Raw genomic sequence first — 26,114 nt, 5'->3', positions numbered from 1 at the left:
GCATCAGATCTAAAGCAATGTATCTGCTGGTCTGAAGGAAGACATTGTCATCATGACCTACTAGAGAGAGCAGGGGCAGCTAACTCCAGTCCTCAAGGCCCACCACCAGGTCAGGTTTTAAGGATATCCCTGCTTGAGCACAGGTGGCCCAATCAGTGGCACTGTCGTTGACTTGGTGGTGGCCCTTGAAGACTGGAGTTGGACACTTCTGCACTAGAGAATGCAAATAATACACCCACTTTCTTGAAAACTCTTTGTTTAGACCTTATTTTTAAAAAAAAATGACATTGTAGGTCAGTACAAAATCAATGTAAGTAACAAGAGGGCAGTCACAGCGTAGCCACAGAAGAGAGGATGGGGAAGGGTACCGAAAATAAGTAAGGGTTAAATGGGGGAAAAGTAGGTCGCAGACATAGACGTTCAAGATTAATGTATAAGGCAAATACTTAAAAGAGAGTAAAATAAATAACAGTGGTCTCAGTCTACACAAGACCAAACTGCTAATTCTTTCATTTGTGTTTTAAACTGAGAGACATGGATAGAGGCCGAATTATGCTGATTGAATAAATCAAAACCAGGGTTCCTATTGTACAGTATAACAGTTTTGGTAAGTATTGTGCAGTAGACTTGACAGTTTGTCTATGGTTAGAACATCGGTGGTTCGATCCTTTATGGTTGCTGTTGAAGTTGGAGTATTTCTTTTCCAAGCCTTGGCAATGTCACTTTTGGTGGCAGTTATATATTATCTTCGAGTAATTTTCTGGAGTGTCTGTCTCACCCAGACTTGTTCAATATAAACATCAAAAGATCCAGCGATACATTAAAGGTCTAACATGTTGATAATTAGTGTTTGGATGCGTTTAAAGTGATTTAGGTGTTGGGACTTGTCCCCCACATAGAAAGCATTGTGCATTTATTCCCACAGTACCTACAACAAATCCTTACAGGAACAAATCCTCCCTAAGTCTGCTGGTCAGAAAGCGTATTGTACAGCAGTTGCTAATGCCAATAATAGACTATGGGGACATAGTATTTAGCACAGCACCCCAAACCCAGATTATCAAATGTGATGCCATTTTGTTCTCCAATGCAACTACAACAAACATCACTGCGAAATGCCAGAATAACTGGATTGGCCATCACTTGAGTCTAGGCGCAAAGTTCATCTTTCCTGTCTTGCCTTCAAATACTTTCTGGGCAAGCTACCCGCCTATCTACACAAGTTCCTCACCTCTACCACGTGCAGCACTTATCATCTGAGATCTGAATCCAAAAGACAGTTCATGGTCCCACGGTTCAACAAAGTATCCGGCCGCTCCTCCTTCTGTTACCGTGCATCCCAAAACTGGAACAATCTACCAGAAACTCTCACAGCCACCACCAGTCTACTGTAAGTTCTTTGAAAACTAAAGCTGTCTTACATTTTAATCTGATCTGTAACTGTTACATACGCCTATAATATATATTATCTCTAACTGTCCATGCAATGTCTTGTATATAATGTATAACCTTGCTCACTTAATGTAACTATGTATGTGTAACCATGTATCTGTCATCATTACTCTATGCCTAGGACATACTTGAAAACGAGAGGTAACTCTCAATGTATTACTTCCTGGTAAAACATTTTATAAATAAATAATAAAGGGGGAGTGGGAGGGATAAATATTATATAGTCACATAGGGGTAAGATGCCAGCTATGTAGGAGTTTAATATTGGTTTCTTTTATTACAGAACATATGGATGACTTGGATGTCATCCCAGTCCTCCGAATCCAGTTTTGCGTCATCATGAGTCGCATTTTCAGATCATGGTCATCTGGCACTGTAAGTTGCTAAAATTAATCTTTTGTGTGCTTATTATATTGAATTTACGGTAAAGGTTCTATTCATACATAAAGAATAATCGAGTAGCTACTTGAAATCAGGATTCAAAATAAAATGTCTAAGTTGGAGGTACTGAAAGAATAACCTGTTGGACAGGTTACGGCCAGCATGAAAGTAGCAGAAGGGTTTAATAGGGCCATTTTCAAAAAGGTCCTTGACTTTTAGCACTCCCATTCGTTTCCATGGATTCAAGTTTTTGTTTCTGTCCGGTATACAGTTAGGGTTTTCAAAGAGGAGCGTTAAGAGGGAGGAAACGGATGAGAAATTGTTTAAATCGAGTATGTGGTAAGCTGGTTCGTAGGTGCTTCTTGAGTACTGCACCCACAGGAGTGAGGAGAAACCCTCAATTTTGGCTAGATCTCTCTCAATATCAACTCGAGGTCTCAGACCTGCCAGAGAGGACCAATAAATAAGGTGGCTTAATTTACAAGTCTTATAGTTTCTCTGAAAGTCTGGCAACACTAGAACTCCCAGTAAGATTGATTTAGTCATTATGGAACTTGTTCTTGGCTTTCTCCCTTCCCACATACACTTAGATACAAATTTCTTTAGATTATTAATGTATATAGATGGGATACTAACTGGGAGGACTTGGAAGAGATACAGAACCCGTGGCAGGATATTCATTTTAATAGAGGCTATCTTGCATATCTAAGAAATGGATACATTATCCCATAATGCCATAATATAATGTATAACCCGGTTCATTTAATGTACCCATGTATTTGTCATCATAACTCTGTGCCCAGGACATACTTGAAAATGAGAGGTAACTCAATGTATTACTTTATGGTGAAACATTTTATAAACCAATGTGTGGGCTAGTTTGCATCAAAGAGAAAATCATACTTATTAGGGACATAAACACCTAGATATTTAGGGCTCTTTTTTTTTAATACATTTGTTTATTTGTATGTTTTGGGGAGGAAGTGACCAAGTGTTTCCGGCTTAGAAAACGTTACCTTAATATTAAGTGCAATCCAAATGTATGAATCCAAGTGTGGCACCAGCCACGAGAGAAATCTTATATTCTCTCCTTTTATTTTGGGGTCCCTTATTATTATTTTTAGCACTTTATCTTGGATACCATAGTCTCCACAACTATGGCAACAAAAGGGGACATCCCTCACTGGTCCCATTTTATATCGAGAATGGTAGTGAGGTGAATCTGTCAGATTTCACTTTTGCAGAAGGTGATGAGTATATTGCTCAGATACTATTTAGAAATTGGTGCTCTAAACCAGGGGTGCTCAACTCCAGTCCTCTAGACCCAACCCCCCCCCCAACAGTTCAGATTGGAAGGACAGTCAAAGACTGAGCCACTGATTGAGTCACCCGTGCTGAAGCAAGGACTGATTGAGCCACCTGTGCTGAAGAAGGGGCTGATTGAGCCTCCTGTGCTGAAGAAGGGGCTGATTGAGCCACCTATGCTGAAGCTGCGGTAAACCCATTTTATACAAGACTTCCAGCACTAAAGCCCAATCAACCCTGTCAAAGGCTTTTTCCATGTCTAATGCCAAAAGCACAGTAGATTATTTAGATGAGTTATAATGCTGCTTTAGATTAATTGCCCAATTGATGTCCACTGCCGGTCTCTCTGGGATGAACCCAACCTGGTCAGAGTGGATCAGAGTGCCGGGATGACCATGAAGTCTACTGACTGGCATTTTAGAAAATATTTTTGTGTTTATTGAAGTAAATGGGGCAATTATTGGCGGTATCAGATTTGACAGAATATGGGACATAATCTCATTTTCCGCTCCAGTTTGGTATTCAGCAACTGGCCCAACTCTGTTTTCCAAAGCCTTGGTTCTCTTTGAAACTGTTCATAGTTCATCTTTAAGATCTGATAAAGCTTTTTTTGTAGTTCTTTTTGAAAGGTTTGTTTTATTATTTTAGTAACATTTTGGTCTTTTTTTCATAGCAAGTCGTTTCTCTGGGTCAGAGTCGGAGTTTCTGGAATACAAGGTGAGCCATCCCCCACCGATGATGAGGCATCTCCCATTGATGATGAGACATCCCCCATTGATGATGAGCCATCCCCACTGATGATGAGCCATCTCCCATTGATGATGAGACATCCCCCATTGATGATGAGCCATCCCCCACTGATGATGAGCCATCTCCAATTGATGATGAGCCATCTCCCATTGATGATGAGCCATCCCCACTGATGATGAGCCATCTCCCATTGATGATGAGACATCCCCCATTGATGATGAGCCATCTCCCATTGATGATGAGACATCCCCCACTGATGGGCCGGTGATGTTTTTGGTCTTTTTAACTTTTGAAGTATCCTAGGTTTAATGAGTAGATGGCTTGTTTGCTCCACTAAAATCTTACTTTGCCATCTTAACTGGTGCTACGTACACGCTCCCACCCACTTTGATTAGGTGGTATTTATATATCTTTTGATTATCTTCTGCAATTCAGAGTATTTTTATCACTAAGATATTGTATTGTATGTCATTTATAATCCTTTTTCATACCTGAACTTTGTAATGACATCAGAAGAAAATACTGTTAGTAAACAACTCACTGTAGGAAGAACCTTCATGTTATCCCGTTAAAGTTATCCCAAATAAACCTATAAGACATTTGTATAAATGACATCAGAATTATTATTCTAAGGCAAGCATTAATCATGTGAGTCAGAGCTGCTTCTGTAAATGCAACTTGTGTATTAAAGCTGCAGTTCAGTCTTTCTTTTTATTTTTTTTAAATTTATTTTTTTACTTCAATAGTTTCATGTGGGCAATCTCTAATTACCTAAAGAACTGCATAGCTGCCGGTCAATTCGTTCTCTGTCTATTGATCGGCAAAGTTTGGCGACATCTTTAAATATGGGGAATGTAAATCGTTGCTATAGGAACAAGCATGCTTGTTAAAATAGAATACAAGAAAATTGGCCTTTCAAAGTTGTTTTTTTTAAAACAGAAAATGCTAAAAGTATTTTTTCTTACTGCAGAACTGATTTATTAAAAAAAAACCATATGCAGGATATTGCCTGAACTGCAGCTTTAACCTGGGTGTTTTTTATATCCCTTTGTGAACACACAGAAAGTATGTTACCTGTAGAAACAGGCATTGTTAGTGTGTCTATGGTGTGATCATCTGAATTGCAAGGCAGAGCTTTAGCATGATACATCCATGGGCTGAGATGTTTCCAACGGTTGTTTATGATATTTGTACTGTGCTGGATGCACAAATATATATCTAGCTGACAGTAATCATACCCTGCATATTGCAGCACTCCTGCTGAGTCTAGAACACAACAACAAGTATGGGGTGGGAACCACATTGCTAAGTATATAGAATAATCTGACAGAGACCTCACTGCTAAAATCCCACATTTAAACTTCACAAATGGTCACTTTCGACTGTCGCCAAAAACATGAAAAATTGCATGATAGAAAAAAAAATGGTATCCGTTTGGTTGCAGCGTGTTGCAATGTTAACTAAATAAAAATACTTAAACAGCGTATCAAATATCATTCTGCACCAGATGTATCAGCAAACACGTATTCATATGGCTTATTCTTTATAAATGAAATTGCCTTTACTCTTTCACAAATGTTCAGCTCTCCACATTTCTGCTTATAGTGTGTTTAGCACAAAGTGGATTTTGGTTGAGGATGCGCCATTAATGCACCCGGTGCTGTTAATCGTGTCCTGACCCCCACGTATCGCAGGCCAGTGAGTAATAAATACATATAATCATCTCAATTAAATCACAAGACATTTCACTTATTTGTCAGTGAATGAAACGGGTAATGACCCTGAGTCTCCAGTTCACAGAGTAATGCTTTTCACATAGTAATGTTCTATAAAAGACAATCACCCACATAAAATAATAATAATAATAATACCGTAGTAAGAAAAATGGCACATGCACGGGAACCATTGACTGATAGAGAAGCCAGAAAGTAACGGCTCTAAGATCAGTCAGTAATTGAAGATCTCCGTTTACTGCCTAATGCCCATGTGTCCACAAACACCATCAAAGACCAACACAGCAGCTGCCACTATTAATCTGTCTTAAAAGAAAGCGCAATGATTGAATATGTACTTGAGCACTGAACTAACTTGTCTCCCTTTAGATGTGGTCCCCCTGGACTGGTGCAGACTCACTTGAAAAAGCTTTGGTAGATGCAGAAGACCATGGACTGATGTGGAACAGCCTTGTGGTGAAGAAGCCGCTCTTTGAAATGAGATACTCTTGGTTTAGACCAGGCTCTGTGTGACCTTGGGCAAGCCATTCCATTTCCCTATGCATCAGGTGCTGACATCAGAGTGTAAGTTCAATATGTCACCATGTATGTGCTTTAATATTCTTTTAGAAAGAGCAGCACATCCAGCGATATCATTCTTTAAAAAAAAGAAGAAAAGTATGTCGTTTAAGAAAACGTTGTAGAGATACTAAAGCAGTATCTTTAAAAGAAGTATTTTCAGTTTCCCACAAATATTCTTAAATATTGAAATATTCTTAACACAACTAGTTGCCGTTTGAGAGACTGGAAAAGGTTTGTGTAACTTGTATGGGTAGTGGCGTGAGTGTGGGAAGACCGGTGTTTTGGGTGCGTTGTGCAGTGAAAGGCTTTGGTTACTTTTCTTTACGTACCATAACCTTATTGTGTTTCGTTTAAAACATAGTGTAACACAAGCTGCTTTGTGGCTCGTGCTTTTCTCACTGCTTTGCTATTGTAGCCTTTAGAGAGACGTCACATCCAACTCTCCGATCGTGGTACACTCATCTGCTGGAGTTGGGCTTCCACATGGTGATGGTGTGGGTCGCCTGTTGAAGATTTGCCCATTCGGCTCACTAATATTTGCGTATCATGACTAGTGTCAGCTTTCATTTACATGTATGTTGGAGGGGGTACCCGGGCGCTATCTCTGTAGAGCTATGTCAGATATGCGGAAATATAAAAAAGTGGAGTATGATACTGCCTGAGTGTGATTTTCAAGTGATGTCCTCCTGTGACTCGGAACCCCAGCAGGATCTATCCAGGACCCTTGTAGGCAATGAATACAGAAAGGATGGGGGAGCACAGTTGTGGGAAACAGGCAGTGTAATGGGTCTAGTAATTAACACTAAAATAGAGCGGTTATACCCTGAGCGAACGTAATAGCTCAGGTGGCAGATGTCCAATTGAAAGGGCGAATATACATAAATGTGTATATGTGGGTGAGAAGGTAAAAATGGTAATATATAACTTACACGGCCTTGTGTAAGCTCAGTCACATCAAGGTTTCTTTGGGGATCCCGTGATCTTGCAATGATCCTTTTCTCTCCGCGATGTGAGTTCTTCTTCTTGATGCGGCCGCTTCTGCTGTGGTTTAAAGCACAGAATTTCACAGAAGTTTCCTATTCCAGAACCTGCCTGAAGACAGGTTCATGTTTCTCAGGAGGATTGCTTGACGCTCGGCACAGAAGCAAATTAACCATAGAAAGGCGGACAAAGGTGGCGCTACTGTGGTGCTCGACAGAGAATATTATGTAGCAGAGGCGCATCGTCAGCTGGATGACCTAGAGGCCTACCGTACCCTTGGCGGGGATCCCACCCCCCAATTCAGCAGAGAGTTTTTGGATCTCCTGGATGAAGGAAATCCCTCTGGAGTGGAAACACTGAACCACGAAGCAATAAGGACATACATCAAGAAGAAGAACTCACATCGCGGAGAGAAAAGGATCATTGCAAGATCACGGGATCCCCAAAGAAACCTTGATGTGACTGAGCTTACACAAGGCCGTGTAAGTTATATATTACCATTTTTACCTTCTCACCCACATATACACATTTATGTATATTCGCCCTTTCAATTGGACATCTGCCACCTGAGCTATTACGTTCGCTCAGGGTATAACCGCTCTATTTTAGTGTTAATTACTAGACCCATTACACTGCCTGTTTCCCACAACTGTGCTCCCCCATCCTTTCATTTACATGTGTAACTGAGAATATATCTTTTACTATATACTTACCTCGTGCGCTTTTCGCCTTTATTTGTTGTGCTATTTCATGTTTGCTGTTATAGCCTGCCAGTTTTAACAGCAACTTCATCAGTGGTAACAAACATGGCTCAAATATTGTATATCCGATATATTTAACACATACTGCACAGGTTGTTATTATTATACGCATATAAACTGAACTTCCTGGTATCAGTTCTTTAACGAACCGCAGTGAATTTTTCATTGTAGGGTTTGATTGTTTGTTCTTTATTTTATTTGGGTGATGAAATTTAGGACAGTGAATGATACTTTTCATTACTTCAATTGACAACTTAATAAAAGCAATCTTATTTTAAGAATTTGTAGCGCGTGCTGTTTCTGATTGACGTTCGCTCTCGGATTAGATTGTAAAGTTATGGTTTTAGCATTGTCATCCAAAAAGGAAATGTACGTAAATCAGTTGCTTCACTGTTTGGAGAACATTGTGGCAATACAAAAATAACACACTCCTTTGCTGTCAGCTTGACTTCGATTTCTGCTGTTAGACACTTTTCAGCTGTCGACTTGTGGGTCTCAGATAAATATTATACATGTAATAAAATGTAACATTACAAATGCTTATACAGGAGATTATAAAAATTCCAATGTTTATGGACATACCTTTACAGATGCCTACTACTACTAACAGTGCATTCTCTCTTTGGTTGGAACAAAGGCCAAGACTCCATACTGTAGATCAGGGGTGTGCAAAGTTTTTGGAGTGCGCCATCATGCCTGGGAGCGCCAGCGTTCGCGCCCCCCACCCTGCATCACATGACCCTGCAGCGTCATTTGATGCCACTTTGCCATGGTGACGCGTCACCGAAGACCCGGCTGGCCGCAGGTAAGGGACGTTACAGAGGCCTCACGCCTCCCCCGCTTTTGAATTAAAAGGTGGCATATGAAGAGAAGCTGCTAATACAGGTGCGCCGACGAGTATTCTAAAACTTTGCTTAAATTTGCCTTGGAAAATCTGGGGCTATCACCAACAAGACCCAGGTACATGCTGGGTACATGCTGCAACATTTCAGTGACATTTCTGCAGAGACTAATGGCCCATCGGTGTAACACAGCAGGGGTCCCTGGCAGTCCCATTCAGTTTGAATGGGACTGCCAGGGACCCTTGCTGTTAATCCGATGGGCCATAAGTCTGTCTGCAGAAATGTCACTGAAATGTTGCAGCATGTACCCAGCATGTACCCAGCATGTACCTGGGTCTTGTTGGTGATTGCCCCAGATTTGTTTTAGAATACTCGTCGGCACTACAGTATAAAGCAGAGTCCCCCTTCCCCGATACGGTAAGTGACACAGCTTGACAACATAGACGTTGCCTAATTGACATCACATTGCATGCCCTCTTTTCAGGCATGAGAGGAGAAACTAAAAGAAACAAGAAGTAGTAATCTGCAGTTTTGTTCTGCATGAAAAATGCACAAGAAGCACGCGTACAAACCAAGTCAAACTTTGCAAATTCCCATCAGTGACATTAAGGGACGAATCCATAGCAAAATTAACATTAATTGGAAGTAGGTTGAAAGTAGCATCTGCGAAACTTCATGTTCAGTGACACACTTGATTCAATTTTAAAATGCACAGTAAGCAAGATGTTTTCCCACCGGTGAGAGAGCGAGGTTAGCAGACTTACTTAGACACCATTAGCAAGAAATCCTTCACTCTTCCATTTCCTTGCAGCACAATTGATGGGAAGTTTTGGAAGAAAAGTCTTCGTCAGTAAGTGCACCCAGTGTCAACTGTCAAAGAGACACAATGATAGATAGACTGTCGGAAGACCACAAGGTAAGTATTTTAAACATTTATAAGTTGGTCAATGGAGTTTAAAAGCACTCAGACAGACATGAATTAAACTGGTGTATGTGTTATATGGAGCAAAAAGTCAATTTTCAATTGATTCCGTCTAGCAGCACCTGTTTAAGTGAGAAATTATGGTATTTGTTTAAATATAACACAAATTTACAACATTGTATGTCAGGAGTCTAACTGCATTGTATTTTGCTTCCACTAACATCTCCATTTTATTCATACTGTAAAAATCATTATTTATCGGATTTAAAAATGTGCTTTTATTTCCCCAGAACTTCGTATGTTTTTTCTAGATGGCTATTTATCTTCTAATGGTACAAGTATAACCATTATTGATCATTTATAGTAGATCATCTTTGGATTATGTTTACATTGTTTAGTCTCAATGCTAGAACTCGCTGGGGATAAAGAGCAGCAAACAGCCAACTCTGGTTTTATATCATAGGGATGAAAACGATAAACCTCCATTGATATTTTTATTTTCTTGTAATATTTGCAAACCATCAATTGCAATCGCCCTGCACACATCCTGTATTACTAATGAGATAATTAAGTAACTAATTTGCTCCCTGAGGAACCTGCTACACATTGACCAATAGTGAATTTCACACATTATTAGACAGATTTACTGTTTAGAGACATGCCTCACAAATATATATTTACTGCATTTCATGTATTAGGACTCTGCATAATATGTTATTACTCACTGTAACCCTAACAATGGAAGCAGTAATATTATTAAAAATACAAAATCCAGAATGCAACCCCTTAATTAGTGTGTGTTATCAAATGATCAGTTGTTCTTTCTGTTTGTGTATATACTTATATCCATACAGTATGTATTGTTGCTTGTGACTTCACTTCCCATAGATTTAGCTGACACATTACTAATGTATAAGACAGACTACACCGGAAGTGAGCAGACCACGGGAACTCGTCTTAATAATATAATCAACTCATTATAAATAATGTGCTCCCATATTCCACAGCGAAATATAAGGTGTGAGTGGCAAGAATAATAAAGCATTGTAGAGATTTGTTATTAGTTCTGTTGATTGTCACTGTGGTCCTCAAAAGCCCGATCAAATGATTTCAGAGGACAATTAAAGACCAGACAAAGACATGTAAGAAAAAAACCCCACCTTCGTAGCCCAGGCAATGGAGGTTCCAGTGTTAGCCAATTTTGGGATCAATATAAAATCGTATTAGGTTTGCACAGCCACCCAGCCTTTATCCTTCAGGAAAATGGATGTTCTGTACTAGTCGGTCATGGAAAAGAGGTCAGTCTGGATAGGTTCTTTTACCTGCACATTACTAAAATGAAGTGTCACTCTGTCAGACCTGTGCATCGGCGAATAGCCAGGATATCCAGTATTAAGAAAACAAGTGTCCACCAGGTTTGAGACGCAGATGAAAATTACAACTCCCTGAGACATTGCATTGCTGGACTCTCCCACTTCCTGATTAAGTCCTATTTAAAGATCAGGAAGTACTGTGTTCCTTGCATTGCAACTTTGGTCTTCTCTACTGTTCATGTCTCTGTCCTGTATTCTGCTAGCTAAGTATTCTGCCTGCTTCCCTTGTGTATGACCTCGGAACTGTTCTGGACTTTGCCTTGCCTAACCCCTCAAGTAACTTGCCTGCTCTATTGTTTATAACTTTGGATCTGTACTGGACTTTGTTTTGCCTAACCCCTCATGTTACCTTGCCTGATAACCTGTTAATGTCCCTGGATTGCTTTTGACTCTGCTCTGTCTAATACCATTACCCTGATTTTTCCTTCCAGAGTCTTTGTCACCCCCAGTGTTCTCAGACACTCAACAAACTGGACAAGTGCAAACTCAAGAGAAAGGGATAAGTGTGGAAGACATTCCCCTATAACATCTTAGTGCCATGGAAAGTGTTAGTTCCATAGTTAAAAAATATACATAATTATGTAACAGTTCTGGACTATGTAAAAGTTCTGGAATCAGAAGATTGTGTATTCTAAAGCAGCAGTGCGCAAACTGGGGACCCGCAAGATTTGCTTGTGGGGGCGTGGTGGTTACAGAGGCCCCGCGCCCTTCCCAAAGGCATTTCAAGTTATGTGGTCATACAGACTCCTCCATAATAGAGTCCCAGGCAGCACAACATTTAGGACTCTCTGCTCTTCATGGAAAGAGATGGAAAAGAGGTGACCACATTGACAGAGTCCACGACGGGTTAACGGAGGTATATGGAGATAAAGACATATTCCAAAGTCCATACTGTGATGGTGGCAGGCGCTGGGTGGAGCAAACAACACTTGTGTATTTAAGACATCACCTACCTTTTAATCATTGGTGCCAAAATCCAAGCCCCCAAAAAGCTGAGATTTTGGGGACTCTCTCTCAACCAAAAATGGACACTTTCATAGAAAATGTTTGAGTTTAAAAAGTAAGGTCCCATCGAAGTCTATATAAATATGAGAATGAATCTGTATAAAAAAGACCGGACAGGCCTCCTTCACCTATCACATGATGCCCGAGTACTGAACACTTCCCTAATACTGTGGTACCTGGGAAAGGATAGGTTGATGGGGGAGGGCGGAGGGGGGGGGGGGGGGCGAGGGACGAGGTCCTATGCCCCTATGTAATATACTGTCAAGCCGTCATCCCCTTCCTTGGTAAGATTTCAGCATGAAAGGGGAAGAGAAGGGTCAGGAGGTGTAATTAAGATATATTAGAAAGGATACCATTGGTTTTATCTGCATTTAATAGGGTGTCGGTTTGATAGTAATGATTAATTTTAAATGCAAGTGAGGGAAACCAGGTTTGTTTATCAGTTACAGGCATACCCCGCATTAACATACTGTACGCTATGGGACCGGAGCATGTATGTAAAGCGAAAACTTACTTAAAGTGAAGCACAACCTTTTTTCCACTTATAGATGCATGGACTGTACTGCAATCGTCATATACGTGCATAACTGATGTAAATAACCCATGTGTAACAGGCTCTATAGTCTCCCCGCTTGCGCACAGCTTCGGTACAGGTAGGGAGCCGGTATTTCTGTTCAGGATGCGCTGACAGGCGCATGCGTGAGCTGCCGTTTGCCTATTGGGCGATGTGTCCTTACTCGCGAGTGTACTTAAAGTGAGTGTCCTTAAACCGAGGTATGTCTGTATATTGTTTGCTATAAATGATACTAAATGTACAAGAAACGAAATCTGTTTTTCTAAAAATTATTGGTAGAATTTGGACTCTTTTCTAAGGATGGGTGAATTCGCCCACACCCGTTGTCCGGATTTTCGCTGATGTAACCTCCAAAATCTGTTTCTTAACAATCCGCCAGCGGAGCGCTGAATCCGGAAATTGGATTCTACCAATGCGTCCACGGGCTGCGGAATCCAAGGAGTGAATGGGCAATAATAATTTTAAAATCCACAAAGCGCGAATTGCCCCTTTTCAGATTGACGCGCTGAAATCCGCGGACCACAGGAACCGGGCAGATCCAAATCCGACCCCAAAATGTGACCATCTCTACTCTTTATTCCCAGGTGGCCGACTTAAAACAGGTGAGAATTGGAAGCAAGGGAATTTAATGCAAACACCCCGAAGGACTGAAAAGTGACATAAGGATAATTCAGACTCTTACCAGCAGCCAATGTGATAAAATAAGTGTTTGTTTTCAGTGTTGTAGTTTGTTCATATTCACATTCATATAAAGAACGCTCAGTCATGCAGAAGCTTTCAAGCTACTAAATTGCACAGTGTATTTGAGTATAAAGCAAATCTCATAATGCCCATACTAACATCCAGGTCTGAATTCAACGCATCACCCGTATGGAGTCTGATTATGAATGCAGTATAAAGCCGCCATAATGAAGGCAGCGATGGCTTATGTATTGATCACCTCTGTGCAGCCAATGGACCTGCACAGCACTACTCTGTAAAGAGACTAAAAAGGCAGATTTTCAGAGGCATCGAGCTCTAGTAAAGGATTTACCAGAACGTGTCACTAGGGAGGAATGTTATCGAATGAAACGTGCTGTGTTATCCGACTGCTATAACTACTCCTTCTGTTGGTTGGATCCTTTAGCAAAGTCTATTGAGACGAATGTTCATTTGTTTTTGGTACAGATAAAACCTGAAGTGGGCTGTAAAGTTAAATAATCGATTTTGGACTTAAGAGCAGAACTGAAAATCAATGTATTACCACTTAGATATTAGGTTATTTTATTTATTTATTAATAAAATGTTTTACCAGGAAGTATTACATTGAGAGTTACCGCTCATTTTCAAGTATGTCCTGGGCACAGAGTTATGATAACAGATACATGGTTACAAATACAGTTACATTAAGTGAGCAGGGTTATACATTATATACAAGACATTGCATGCACACTAAGAGATAATATATATTATATGCGTATGAAACAGTTACAGACCAGGTTAAAATGTGAGACAGCTTTAGTTTTGAAATAACTTAGACTAGTAGCAGCTGTGAGAGTCTCTGGTAGATTGTTCCAGTTTAGGGGTGCACGGTAAGAGAAGGTGGAACAGCCGGATACTTTGTTGAGCCTTGGGACCATGATCAGTCTTTTGGAGTCAGATCTCCGATGATAAGTGCTGCATGTGGTAGGGGTGAGGAGCTTGATCAGATAGCTGGGTAGCTTTCCCTGAAAGTATTTGAAGGCGAGACAGGAAAGATGAACTTTGCGCCTAGACTCAAGTGATGACCAATATAGTATTTTGAGCATTTCTCAGTGATGTGTGTTGTAGTTGCATTGGAGAACAAAATGGCATATTGAATTGTAGAGGGTATCAAGTTTATTAAGGTGAGTATGGGGTGCCGTCCCATATAGTATGTCCCATAGTCTATAATTGGCATTAGCATCTGCTGTGCAATGCGCTTTCTGACCAGCAGACCTAGGGAGGGTTTGTTCCTATAAAGTACACCTAAGCAGCTTTGGCATAGATGTTGGATGTCAGAGTATCAATGTGCAAATCAAATGTTAAATGGGAGTCAAACCATATTTCTCAAATATTTGAAACTAGTAACAGGGTCTAGGGTTGTATTAGAGCTTGTTCTGATCTGGAACTCATTAATTGGTAGTTTTAGAAATGTAGCCTTGGTCCCAAATACCATTGTTACAGTCTTATCAGTGTTTAAAACAGTTTGTTTTGGGAAATCCAATTTTCAAGTCTCAAAAAGTCAGAACGAAGTATGTGTTCAAGGTTGGAGATGCTAGGGCTGTGTGCATATAGGATTGTGTCATCCGTATACATGTGTATTGAAACTCCCTTACAAGCTGTAGGAATATCACTGAAATGAGTAGGGGCCCCAGAACAGAGCCTTGCAGGACACCGCTGGTGATATCCAAGGGGTTGAAGTTAGTGCCCAAGATAGACACATGTTAAGATTTACCTGATAGGTAGGAATGAAACCAGTTTAAAGCATGCTTCCCTATTCCAGAGCACTGGAGTTTGTTTAGCAAGATAACATGATCAACAGTATCAAAAGCTTTTGTAAAATCTAGGAATACTGCACCAGTATGTTGTCCCATTTCCATTCCACACTGGATCTCATTGCAAACATTTAGGAGGGTAGTTACCATGGAGTTTTTGGGGTGAAAGCCACATTGGAATTGGCTAGGGAATTTTTTACTTGGTATAGTAATCGCTTAATTGGGAGTGAACACATTTTCCCATGACTTTGGATAGTATTGGGTGAAGAGAGATTGGCCGGTAGTTTGAGACAGTGATTCTGTCCCCACTTTTGAAGATTGTGACAACTCTAGCAGTTTTCCAGGTTTTAGGGATATGGCCTGCAGACATAATAGATTGATTAGAGAGGCAAGCGGTTTGGCAATGGCATCAAGTCGTAGGAACTTAGATTGTAGTAAGTCAGGTCCACATTGGCTGCTTAGTTTTAATTTGAGGAGCAGTTGTGTAATCTCTTCTTCAGATACTGGCAGATACTGGGGTATAGCAGTAAATCACCCACTGGAATCCTGCTCATTTCCAAGTGAGCAGGATATAAGTAGGGTCAATTCTGTATACGTAGAAAATCTAATGAATTTTATGAAAAGTATCCCCAAAATGTTGGGATAATACCCTCCAACCTACCCCCACCAACCTACCCCCATCCACTAACCTATCCCCACCCTCCAACCTACCCCTATCCAAAAGAACGTTGCATCCAATGGATTATATAGAAAACAAATCCAACTTCTGTATCAAAGGTAGGTGTGAATTGCAGGTTAGGCTATTCACAATCTTGTGGTTGTCCATGTTTGGCAGATTGAGCCAATTAAATCATTAGGTTTCCACCTCCAGCTCTATTGTATTCCTTCTTTTCGTCACATTTATAAAGAGGGTTCAAATCCTAGAAGCTTTGAGAAAGTACATTATTTGTGTAACCAAAGCAAAACATGCTTACATAAGGAGAAATATTGATTGCACAGTGTTCCGTCTGTTTCTCTCGAGGCTGCTCTGGCTGTCAAAAAGTATCTAGACTGGTGTGTATAAGCAGATCCTCTATAGTTAGAATGATCTCTGTGGTGTTATGAAATACACCAGCTAACATCTCTTTTACAGATCAGTGAATGTACAAATACAAAACGGCCACCAGTGAGATCCAGACTTCTGCATGGGGTCTCTTTCCTTTGAATGTATACAGGTATCTGACATCTGAATCTGGGGGAGCCTCGGAACATGGTGTGGCCTTGATGTAAATCTCTGTGTTTATGAGAGCTGACAAACAGTGAAATCCACGTTGTATAAACTATCGGCCCGTCTTCTTTTTCTCTCTCCTAAATAAGGTCTGCAAGTAGCAAAACAGAAGTCACGGGAGGTAATGAAGTTATGAAACGCCACAAATAGATGCGCTGCTCCACACCGTGTGCGGTATTTTGTAGCAAAGAACAGGATTGCTAACCATCATTTCTGGGTTAGGGATGTGCAATTTTTTTTTTGCTGAAGTTTGCATACCCGATGAAATTTGCTGATATGTTTTCACCACAAATGTTGCAATGCGCTGGCATTGTATGCTAAGAAATAATGGGGAAGGGCAGGGTGGCAGACATGTCTAAGGCATGTGAATGTGCTCACAGGAGGTATTTTTATTTGCCGTGCACTGTACGGTGGAGGGTTTTGGGCACTTTTTTTTTTTACCCACCATAACTTATATAATGTGTGGTTGAAGTCAATTCCAAGCTCACATGGTCAAGCCAGTATAATCAGCCTCACAGACCCAAATGGTTGAATTAGCTGTCTCTGAGTAGGATTACTGGCTCTGCACTTCTTTAACCCAGGCTGTGCTGAGAAGCTGTGTAATGCAGCAGGCATAGGTTTATAGGGGGTCCGTGTTAAAACGGACATAAAGTAAAAGGTGACAGTGTGCTCATTTGCAAGTAATTTCCCAGAATCCCTGGCTGCAGTGGAAGCACTGTAGGATTACAGATAATGGGGAAGGGCAGGTGTGCAAGCCTACCTGAGACATGTGAATGCACTCACAAGTAGGATTATTATTTGCGGTGCAATACACATTTGAAGACATTTACATGAGTAGGACCAAGTGCCCGAGGTTACATATCTGTTACATGCATCTGTTTTGTGCAAAATCCTGTTGAAATTTGCAACATTTTGCAGCTGCTGTTCCTGCGAAGTCTTGCGTTTATTTCCCCACATTGCAGAGCGGGTCCAGAACAAGAACTTTCAGGAAAAGGTTGCAAAAATAAATAAAAATGAAGGAGAAAGTTGTCAAACTCCCAATGCCTTCTGGTGGGGGATTGCCCTTATTCTGTACGGAAAATGTAAACTTTGAAAACCAGAACAAGACAACACTCACCTGTTTTTCGCTGCAACATCAGTAGACACTGTGAGGTGTGGTAAGCCCATATTTACTAAACGGTGCTAATCTATATTACACCTTCTGGCCTATTCAAATGAATGGATTGGAACAGGGGAGGCCTACTCCATTCCTCACGGGCCACCAACAGATCAGTTCTTAAGGATATCCCTGCTTCAACACAGGCTGCCCAATCAGTGACTCAGTCTTCGACTGCATCACTTGTGATGGAGCAGGGATATCCTGAATATCTGACCGGTTGTTGGCCCTTGAGGACTGCAGTTGGCCACCCATGTACTAGAAGGTTACCTATGGCTTACCACCACCATGTCTGCCATCCTTTGTTAAATACACATGAAGAAGAGACTTGTGAGTTTTCAAAAACTCTACGCACAATGTTACATCTATGAAGAACTCTCCAGTTGGTCCATGCAAAAGTATCATGACGTAGAATGAATCTTCATTTCTCCAAGACCAACACAGCAACTAGTACATAATACAAACATCAATAGCGCTTTATCAATATAGGATCACGGAGTTTCCTTTGGAAATATGAACTGTTTTTAGTTTGTGTTTCATCAGTTGCTTACCAGCAGATAATAAGCATTCGGTTTGAGTCATACATTTAATAATCACATTTGGAGATTTTCATCATCATTCTAGCAACTGTAGTGTGTCTCATTGCGTGTCCTGACAGTGCGGGATCCTCCGAGGTATTAAGGAATAATGACATCCTCTACCTTAGACTGCAGCTTCCCAACTAAAGCAATTAAGTGCTGTATAAAAAAAAGTATCTATTTTGTGTTTCATTAAGATGAAAATGTTATCCATTTCTTTATTGTATTTAAAATTCCCTTTTTGAACGAACCAGAAAAACGGAGTGTAATCAGAGATCCAGCGGGTTTGTTTTATGGCATTAAATGACAATCCCTTTATCTTGTAGAACTGGTGGCTGCTGCTAATTTTATGGGGAAGTGTTGTCAGTCAGGAGAACCTTTTCAGCATTGCTTTAAGATTTTTGTGTTTTTTTAAAGCAATATCTTAGTCACAGCAGAGAAACCTTCCTAGGAGCAGAACTCAACTTGCCACCAGAAGCACGAATACCATCTGATTAGATTGTGTGGATACACTGCTTATAGACCTACATGTATTCTTCATATAAATCTCTTCTCACCAAGATGAAAAAAATAGTAATCTTAGAGAAATTGCTTTTACTTCTCCTTTTCACCCTGATCACAACCTTCAATCAAATCCAACAGCAATATTCCATTTCAAAGGACTGTATGTAAAATAATTTATGCAGGGCTCCCCAAATATGCCTGGTTATATGAGTTTTCTAACTAGATATGTGCAAATACAGGACTTCACAAAACCCCAAAACATTTAAACGAGGGCTAGGTGTACATTCACAGATCCAAAAATAGGTACAGCAAATAAAAATACCACTTGTGAGCACATTCTCATGTCTCAGACAGGGAGGGCCGCCGACAGAGGGGGATAGCCGGGACAGGTGTCCCGGGCCCGGTGGCAGAGGGGGGCCCGGCAAGCGTTGGAAGTTGGGCACGGCTCTCTTGCCCGGCTTGCCCCGTCTTCTTGTTACCTCCGGGCCTTGGCTCTCCCCACTGATGCTGTCCCATGCAGAGTCTCTGACACCGTCGTGCGTCGGTCCTCTCTGACATCAGCGCGTGCCTTAAGCTGAGCCCAGCTTCTGGCATGAGAGAGAGGCCCCGTGCGCGTCGACATCAGAGGCTCAGCGTGGGACAGAGTCAGCGAGGGAGGCCTGCGAGAATTAACGATGGGTGAATTTTTGGGGGTGGATTTGGATCTGCAGCGGATGGGCTGGCTCTTTGGGTCCACGGAGTTCCGCGGATCAGTCTCAAATAGAGCGTTTTTTTATTATTATTACCAATACACTCTGCAATCTGTGGATGGATTTGTAGAATTCAATCTGTTGACGGATTCTTAAGAATATTGTGCACATCCGTACTAATATAACAGCCCTGTAATTTTCAAATCACTGCAGCATTTTTACATCATTTGGATGGTCTCTTTGTTGCTCGTAAATTTAGTGCGTTTTGGGTGAAAAGTGTTGTTAAACATCCTCGATTCTACATTTGAAAAGCCAGTTCTAAAAAAAAAAAAAAGAAAAAACAACTTAAAAAATGCTAGACACTAAGTTACAGGCTGATTACATTATTGCATATTCTTTAGATGTTGTTAAATGGGATGATGGCTGTAAACCTTCTGAGCTCGTGATTTCCATGGCTCTACGAAGCGAGTGTTTAATTATTCTACGATCTCAACAGTTTATTCTTATTGTGTAGACATCTTGTGCATTTTATATAAAAGGTCAGACAGCATGAATTCATATGGGTTTCACATAACTAAACCAGTACAATATGGCAGCTGTGAAGACAATATACTGTATATGGTGAATATTAGTATAACCCAGGGGAGCGCAAACTTTTGAAGCTGCGCCCCCTGCCTGGCCTCCCCCGGTTTCGCGCCCCCTGCCCTACCTGCCAGCAGCGTCAAATGACGCCGGTGATGTCACGTCACATGACAATGATGCCACGTTGCCATGGAGACGCGTCTGAATCCTGGTAAGTTTTAGTGTTGCAGAGGCCTCACGAGATCCCCTGGCATTAATTTAAATGCAAGTGAACCCAAGTGATTTGTATCTGCGCTATAAAACACCCACAATAAAAATAAAGTGACAAAAATAGCACACAGTGATAAGGTGTGTAACCAAAAATACTTCTCAACCTTCCAAGGAATATGTAAGGATTCCTTACAGAAACAGTCTTGGTCCAAGGGGGGGGGGGAGGGAGCGGTAATTACAGGAACACACCAAAATATAAAAAGATAAACACAATAATGGTGCAGTATATTCACACAACATAGGAAATAGTCAAATCTTGGCTCTGTTGAAATTCCTACTTACAACAAGTGGACTAAATACGGGCAATGGTCTGTCAGTATGTGTGAGGTTGGATCTTCAGCAGAAAAGGAGAATCTGGATAGGAGGTACCTCCGTACGGGGATCATTCAGGTGATGTAAACTCGCGGACTCTCAATACCGCATTAAAACCTACATTTATTTACATTCTTAAATGGTTTTTAAAAAATCACCAATACTCCTCTCCCTTTCCTACTTTGAAATATGTGATATTTGATTCTTATTCATATTTTCCTATTTGGAACTCTTTCCCTATCCCACAAATTTAAAACAAAAAAACCCCCCATACCTCTGGTGGGACACAGTTGAATGCAACCACAAACTAGCCAGTGAAGAATGACCTTCTCATCTTTCTCTCAAGCCCAGCCCTCTCGGGAATGGGAGCACGACCTCTCCTTTATGCATTTGTTTTACAGTAAACAAAAGTCTCGCACCCTTTTTCTAAACTCTCTCTAATTTGGGCTGTCTCCTCTCTGCCAGGGTAGTTCTGCTTCTGTACAAGCATGACAATTAAAGCTGCCACATTTACATTTTGCTTCATGTCTCTTAATCATCTAATGCCCCACTAGAACTGTGTCACTACTCCCCAGATCCTGTTTCCTGGGTGTTCAATAAGACATTCTGATTACGGCTCTGCCTGGGAAATGCTCTTTAGCTTCCCAAAGACTTTAAGTGAACTTTGGTGGAATGAAGAGTGATTTGTTAGCTGAATTCATCAGCAGGGGAGCATGTAATTGTTCATTCCACAGTGACCGACTTGTGGCGAACTGTTGAAGTCACTGAACAGGAAGTAATATAAAGGACTGGGCACAGAAGGTAATGAATTTGGGCGCCAAAAGCGAGCATTGTAAGGCTTCAGAAACCCCCTTTTATGGCACATTAAGCAGGGATACTGTATATTGCATCGACCCCGTCATTTTCCAATAATGAGCTACCATTGCGAATTCAGCACTGCACGCCGCAACTTCCATGTTTATCTTTGAATCCTCAGATTATATCAGTGGCCAATGGATTTGCATGTGTGAATGAATGTAGGTGGCATATAATTGGGATATACAAAAGCAATTCCAGGCATATTACCTGTCTCAGCACGCTCACGAGGTTAGGAGACGTACTGTAAGATGCTGCCGCAAACGCTCATATTTCACAGTGTTTGGAACTACCGTACGTGTGCTTTGCTCTCAATATATATTGTGTATTTTTTATTTAAGTTCTGTTCTCCCGTAAAGAAGCAGCCTACCGCAGAAGTCTAAATGAGTTTAACTCATAATATCAGTATTTTGCCCCCTGAGCCGGCTCCTTTAAAAAAACAAAAAAAGTTGTTACTAGTGTCAAAAGTTACCATGGTACATTTTACACCGCTCTGCGGAGAGCTGCATGTTAGCCTACTGAACACTTAGGGGCCTATTCGGTTTGTTAGCACATTAGTAGGTTTGATAACGTGGCATTTTCCCACTTTCACGGTAGAAAGGGATCCAAATCAGGAACCGGAGCACAGACTCACCAATGTGACATGGGACACGAGGAGTATTATCAAAGATGTATTAGATTAAAAGGACATGAAAACAAGGTCCTGACCAGCACTCTGACATGTTTCGCGCACAAGGCGCTTTATCAAAGAGAGTGTTATCACGGTATTCAGAAAGAATCTGAAACCATCTCAAACCGGGAGGTAGGAAAAAGCCAATACCTCTCCGGACAGCCGGGTTGAGATCCCAGCCTCTCTTATATGTCTCCCCGTGTGAGCTGCCTGCAGTCTGAAAGATAAGGGCGAAAGATCTAGCGCAAAATACTGTATATTAATAGAACATTAAATATTAATTGTTACATAAGTAAGCGTACTGTCCTGTGATGGGTGCTGCAGTGGGGTGGATTCGATCCAAAGAAGTAACGGCAAAGGAGTCCGAAGCGCATTCTCATCCAGGTATGAGCATAATAGCCCCCTTGAGGAAGTCTTTTTTGGATGAAACGCGTAGGGCAACACTAAAAAAGCCAAGTTAAGCTGACTGAGCAGAGGTGCTGTGGAGGACCACCGAGGAAGCTTGAACCCCTATATGCAGTGACTTTTTGTGGACGGCCACCACGAGGGTATGCTGGAAGAAGGGTTTCTCCTGGACTTCATTCGCCACTCTGTGACCCAGGGGGTTCAACTACCCACGTTGGCTTATTTGCCTGGAGTATCCTGTCCCACCAGTGGATGATCCACCACACTACCTGAGTTGGTTACTCGGAACAACCGAAATGCCCATATTGCTCACATCAAATGTGAGTAATATCATCAGATATTTTTTTATTGTTGCAATGTATTTATTTGACAGTGCTACACTGTTTTTTGTTTTTGTTTTTTTTCTCTGTTTTACATATATACCTGGATAAGAGTGCATTTCGGACTCGTTTGCTGCAGTCTGTAAAAGCTGCATAGAGAGTTGCACAGAGAGCTGCACAGCTCTCACAGGCGATCGCACTGTTTCTAGTTACATTTTAATACTAGTGTACGGGAGCAGGGAGTCTCCGCAGTTGGTATTAAGTTATCAGCTCTGGAGACTCCCGGCATCAATCCGATGCAGGAATTTATTTTTTTTTCTAAGTCCTGCTCGCATATCCCATCTCGCCACCCTTGGGATGATGAGATGAGATCTGTGATATGCTCGCTATTTCAGAGCTCCGATTATCTCATCGGAGCTACTAGAATAGCGTGGTCTTAGTAAATATGCGCGTTGTAGCTGTTTGTCCGCGCCCGCTCGATGTGTTTGGTCAGAAACGAGACCGCTCGGGAAAATGCACTCCCCGTACGACTTTGGCCACTCATCGGAGCAAATCTGCCAAATCGTATGGGAACTGCTCAAAAAGCTCGATGACTTAGTTATCGAAGCTACTGGAATAGATCCCTTAATATTTCAAATGCTTACATCTTTTGAGAGAAGCATTGGATTTTAAAGAATAAAAACAGAATTTAAAAGGGCAAACAAGATCTCTTAAAACAAGTAAAAAATTCAATTGAAAAAACAAACAAACAAAGCAGCGATCAGCATGAATTGCTGTTCTATTTTAGTAGTGCAAATAAAACATGATGTGTAGTTGTATAATTTGTCTTTCAACTCTGAGCAGGAGAACATTTCCATGCATCCTTTCATTTCCACAACGCATGTCAGCTTTCTCAGTCAATCAACCGTGCTTCTTTTGACCAAATGTTCATCAATATGCTCTAGCAGTCTACTTAGAACGGAGAAATGTAACTTGCGTGTCTCTACTAGTTAATCCAAGAAAAAGACAGGCCGAGTGAGGCTGTTGTGTGTACAGGGAAAGTAGAATGTGAAATTAAAATGTAAATCAAAATGTAATTGGTTTTGTGTGCATAGTTTAGATAAGATTTACTTTTGAAGAATGACTTTGTGTTTTAACGCAGCGGGGCCGACACCATGCGACATACTTGCACTTAATAATGGCAACCAATGAGGACCATAAATATTGCAAACGATGCAATTTGAATGAGAAGCCCTATGATCCATAATAAAAACCCCTGTGATTAATTCTAAAACTGTTCTGTTCATATCAGACCTGCAGCGGCCTCCCTGATGAGATCAATACGGCATAGCAGAGGGATTCTAATAGAAGTGTTATTATCATTTAATCTCCAGAAGAATGCCAATTTTTTTTTTTTTTTTTTTTAGATTTCTTCAACATTCAGGCAGCTTGCTTTTTAATGGCAAACTTGAAGGCTGTTGTTTTCTGAAATGAAGATACATTAGAGTATTTTCAAGGATTTATCAATAGTAGGGCACGGTCAGTGTTTGTGAAGCCAACAGTTAAAAGGCACATTTGTATTCTTAGACTTACAATTGGTTACTATGACCTTTCCTGTCAGACTCTATTTTCTCGGGCAGACAAATGCCTACAGTGGATGAGTGGTAAAGGACAGATTTTCTGAGGGGGGAAAGAGAAGCTACACTGTGCTCAGACAGCCAACAGAACAATTTAGTTAGTGCTCAGATTTCATAAATCACATCTAGAAGTCATTTCTGCAAACTGCCTTGTATAACTGCCTTGTGTGTCTGTCAAGCATCAAACAAACAGATCAATGGGACATCTACAACCAGCACTGCAACAACATGTAGCGAAACTAACTTTAACATCCTTTTTTTTGCGTATAAATTGCCCTGATGCAGACCTCAATTTGCCCGTATAAATTGCCCTTGAATATTAATTTCACTTTATTCAGGAAATAATGTCAATGACATTGCTTTCTTCGAGTCCCACCTCAATCCGACCAAACATTGGTTGAACTTGATGGACGTATGTCTTTTTTTAACCTCATCTACTACAGTATGTAACTATGTAATTAGGCCTAGTGTATCAATATGAAGGTGCTATAATATAATACACACGTGCACGGTTTGTTTAATTAACAATACTTTTAATTTGAGATTCTTCCACAGTTAAATAGTAGATGAGGTTGAAAAAAGACATGCGTCCATCAATTCCAACCTATGCTAAATTTAGACAACAGATACTTTATCCTACATTTATACTTACTTATTGATCCAGAGGAAGGCAGACAAAAATCCCCTGTGTCATATCATACAATGATATCTCATAAGGGGAAAAATAAATTCCTTCCTGACTCCAAAAATTGGCAATCGGATTACTCCCTGGATCAAACATGCTTACTTATTAGGTATATCCCTGTATATCTTTCCTTTCTAAAAAAAGATGTCCATGACCTATTTTTGAGCAAATCTATTGTATCTGTCATCACAGTCCCCATGGGTAAAGAATGCCACATTTTAACTGCCCTTACTGTAAATAACCCTTTCCTTTGTAGCTGGTGAAATCTCATTTCCTCCAACCTTAAGGGATGACCCAGAGTCCTTTGTACTGTCCTTGGGATAAATAGTTCTTTTGAAAGTCCCTGAATATATTTGTATATAGTTATCACATCCCCTCTTAGACACCTCTTTTCTAATTTAAATAAATCTAATTTAGCTAGCCTCTCCTCATAAGTTAGAATGTCCATCCCCTTTAGTTAATTTGGTGGCTCTTCTCTGCACTCTCTCTAGTTCAATAATATATTTTCTAAGGAGTGGTGCACACAATTGTACTCCATATTCAAGGTGTGGTCTTACAAATGCTTTGTAAAGGAGCATATTAATGTTTACTTCCCTTCCATCCATTGCCAGTTTAATGCAAGATAAGATCTTGTTTGCCTTTGCAGCTACTGCATGACATTGGGCTTTATTGCTAAGCCTGTTGTCTACAAGCACTCCTAAATCCTTCTCCATCAAGGATTTCCCCAATGTATCCCCATTCATCTCAATCCTTCAATTTTACCAAACAAATGTATTATAAAAAGGCAAAGTTCTAATTCCTAAACCTAAAAACTAAGAAATACATTATTTTATAGTGTGGTTAAGAGCTGGGCCACCGACAGCTGGTTCGGGCCCTGGTGAAAGAACATTTTCGGGCCCCCCAGCAGCTCTTTTCTCTCCTGCTGTTGGGGCTGCTTTATTGCTGCCGCCCTCCTTCTCCTCCTGAACCGCAGCGTCAAATGACGCCACGGACGTCACCAACGTGACACTGCATGGCATTGCCATGGTGACGCGACGTCATGGCTCTGGGGTTCAGGAGGAGAAGGACGG

The 26,114-nt window shown here is 40.9% G+C and overlaps 1 long non-coding RNA gene across 2 annotated transcripts in view; it reads left to right on the top strand.

Moving 5' to 3' along the window:
* LOC142470231 (uncharacterized) overlaps positions 1-12,241 on the top strand; it is a 42,359-nt gene extending 30,118 nt beyond the window's left edge. For both annotated transcript variants that reach the window (XR_012789243.1, XR_012789244.1), the window contains 6 exons: positions 1,736-1,827; positions 3,812-3,855; positions 5,991-6,185; positions 8,562-8,729; positions 9,578-9,682; positions 11,493-12,241. This is a non-coding gene — a long non-coding RNA (uncharacterized LOC142470231). The remainder of the gene's footprint in view (positions 1-1,735; positions 1,828-3,811; positions 3,856-5,990; positions 6,186-8,561; positions 8,730-9,577; positions 9,683-11,492) is intronic.
* Positions 12,242-26,114: the final 13,873 nt, after the last annotated feature.

The sequence above is a fragment of the Ascaphus truei genome, chromosome 19 (genome assembly GCF_040206685.1).
Source record: "Ascaphus truei isolate aAscTru1 chromosome 19, aAscTru1.hap1, whole genome shotgun sequence".
Classification (NCBI taxonomy): domain Eukaryota; kingdom Metazoa; phylum Chordata; class Amphibia; order Anura; family Ascaphidae; genus Ascaphus; species Ascaphus truei.
Note: the sequence above shows the minus strand (reverse complement) of the source record. Positions and strands in the feature narration are given on the sequence as shown.